Consider the following 3231-nt stretch of genomic DNA (forward strand, 5'->3'; position numbering starts at 1 on the left):
TGACTCGGTTTTATTAGGCCCATGCCTCCCATTCTCACTGGCAGTACCAGCAGCTCACGTTCAGCTTGAGAACAGTTGTGACTTGTAATGGACGGTATTAGGGCATCGGCTATTGCGTGCTCCAGAGGTACGAGTAGTCTTCTTTATCAGGCAGAGTTCTCAGAAAGTACGTGCAGCGGTGTTTAATTTCATCCAAAAGTGAATGCTGCGTAGCAAGGGTGGGGCTGCGACAGAGCAAACTCAGCTCATTTTGTCACCTGCATTACCCATCCTCTACTTTACCGCTCAAGTACTGCTCAATGTAGGACCTGAGGCCCAACCCAGTTGCTTCCTTCCTTGTGTGGTGATCTTAATTGATGTTTCTTCAAAGATGCTCCTAGCAGGCTTCGAATTCGTAACAAGCCAGCATTTTTCAGCATTAGAATATTAACCTAAGTCCATCCCAGCTATTGTTAGCACATCCCACCACACCCTGATATTCTGTAGCGACCTACACCTTGTCGCATCATCTGCAAACCAGCATTGTTTGGCTTGACTGACTACTTCTAGACGACAGATGAGCGGCTGAAGACTGAGGGCATACACGTACATTGCTAAGGTATCGCCTTGCGTGGTACCCTCCGCGGAAATGAGCTGTTTAATCCCCGCTACAAATAGTCATGTTGGTGCTTAGTAGGTACTGATTACAAATTTAGCTGGACATAGAACTCTGGTGTTATAAAGGCGGCGGCTCGGTTTAATGTGTGGAAGGCGATGGCGCATCCACCAGCAGTGCTGCATCGGCTTCCTCGTGCTGGAATAGGCTGTCCATTGCGTGTACCGCTGCCCCACTCCCGGATTTATGAATAGTAGCACTAAAGAAAAGCTTGAAATGGTGAAGGTTCACGGACAACCGGAACAGTTTAGAGGGGAGTACAACATCGATAAAAGTGCGGACTCACCCTTTTATCGAATGTGCTCTGAAAAGAGGGAAAGTGTTGGTCACATCGTCAGCGAATGAAGCAAACTGGCTCAGAGGGAATATAAGAAAAGGCATGACAATGTTGCTAGGTATGTACATTGGAAGTTATGCAGGAAAAACAGTTTTGAGAGGGGTGAGAAATAACATGTACATAAACCAGAGTGAATGAGTGGGAACGGACGTTGTAAGCTGTTATGGGACATGACTATCCAGTGCGATCAAGCGATTGAGGCTAGGAGGCCTGATATTGTGTTGGTTGACAAGGACACCAGAGAGGTCAACATCGTAGATATAGCAATTCCTGGAGACACTCAAATGAAGAAGAAAAAAATGGAGAAATACCAGCTGATAAAGGACGAGATCGAGAGACTATGAAAGTCTGTTTGGTACCAGTTGTAGTTGGTGCCTTGGGAAGGTTTTCCAATGGTTTTGAAATAATAATAATAATAATAATAATATCGCTTTGATGAACCAAACGATGTTTTTGAAGTTCATATTAAATCAAGACATGTTTCGGCTGAAACATCATCCATCGTCAGTTGTGCAATGAGAAATAAAATGAAGTTGTGCAATAAGTAGTGTAACAAAGTGAGATTTAACATGAATAATTAAGGATGAAGGCGAGAACAGAATAAAAACACACACACAAAACAAAGAAGAAAAAAAAAACCAACGTCAGTGAATTCATAGCTCAGTTGGTTAGAGCGTCGCACCGGTATCGCGAGATCACGGGTTCACACCCCGTTGAAGTTTTCAGACTTCTTTACGCAGTTGCAAAAATTGCGTTCATAACTGCGAGGATCATAGCTTCACTTGATTTCATATCCGCAGTTCATATATGATTCATTTTGTATATCATTTCATCAATGATTTCTTTCTCACGGGAACATTAGAACCCATAAATGACCAGCTCCTAACGTCAGTGGCTTCATAGCTCAGTTGGTTAGAGCGTCGCACTGGTATCGCGAGGTCACGGGTTCAAACCCCGTTGAAGTCCCTAAGTTTTCAGGCTTCTTTACGCAATTGCAAAAATTGCGTTCATAACTGCGAGGATCCTAGCTTCACATGATCAAACTATTTAGGCTAAGAAAAGAGACTTATTAGTATGAAAGAGATAAATTAAGATGTTTGACTTGGGAATTTAAAGATCTGCTCCCAAAGGATATGCATGGCTTCTTTAATTTTCAATTGGAAACGTGTGGAAGCAGAGTCGAGGATTTTAAAACAATTTTCTGAACAAAGGGAGCGACATTTAAGTTAATAGTGCGCCATTAATCTCGCACTTTAAATCGGTTATTGGTATTTGATTTTTGTGACGTTATTTAACACACTAACCAAACGGAAATTAATCAATGAATGAGCCAACTTAGTGCGCGATACTTATCTAAGCTTACCTGCCGGGCAGTCTATGCACCGAGAACTGGTGTCAGAAATATTAACAAAAGTACCAAGCGGACACGGAAGAAGCTTGAGGTCACTGTTATTATAATGATTGCCAAATCCAGTCTCATAAAACACCTTGCGCAACGACCATTCCAAAAAACTATCTCCAGATGTGATGTCTATAAATTCGGAGTCATTCGTCTCCACACCCCTGAAATTCAAAATGGAAGAGACAACAAAATTTTCAAGTATCACTAAAGCTCCTTTGGAAACCTGAACCTACCAATATTGTCACTGTATTTGACGGTGGAAAAAAAAATGTACTTGTTGTCATTGTCTTGGAAGCCACTCATTTTAACAAAGCCTGATTGAAATCGTGAATTTGATAAATCATTTTACCTTCAAAACTTTCTATAATTCGTTTTTGTTCGAGTAGATAACTGTTTTCCCCTTTGTGATCGTGATACTGTTTGCCCATATATTCTTTGATTTGCCAAAATTGAAATGACTTGGAGCCCGTTGTTTCAAAGCACGACTTAAGTCTGTTTATATTATCGACTCAAGTTTAACACTTGAAAATGAGAAAACAATAACTTAAATGTAACAATGATGAGGACAAATACGACCTTTATAGTAACCCCAAGTCAAGCAACTTAGGACTTAAGTTCGCATATTTTCTCGACTCAGTACTTTATCGTTTGCACTAAAGTTCTTGAAATGTTTCTTATCAGGCACGGATCCAGGGGAGGTGAAATGGGTGAATTTTCACCCCCCTTTTCTGAGCCCCCCTTCTTGCACAGACCTCAAACACCTCAACCAGGCTTTGGTTCTATTACATTATTACAAAAATTCACCCCCATTTCAAAATCCTGGATCCGCGCCTGCTT

General features: G+C 41.4%; 1 non-coding gene across 1 annotated transcript; it reads left to right on the top strand.

The window, feature by feature from the left end:
- The first annotated feature begins 1885 nt into the window (after nt 1-1885).
- Trnat-ggu (transfer RNA threonine (anticodon GGU)) lies at nt 1886-1958 on the top strand. The gene has a single exon. It is a non-coding gene; the product is annotated as a tRNA-Thr (tRNA).
- The last annotated feature ends 1273 nt before the right edge of the window (nt 1959-3231 follow it).

Source organism: Montipora foliosa, unplaced genomic scaffold (genome assembly GCF_036669935.1).
Source record: "Montipora foliosa isolate CH-2021 unplaced genomic scaffold, ASM3666993v2 scaffold_459, whole genome shotgun sequence".
NCBI classification, from domain to species: domain Eukaryota; kingdom Metazoa; phylum Cnidaria; class Anthozoa; order Scleractinia; family Acroporidae; genus Montipora; species Montipora foliosa.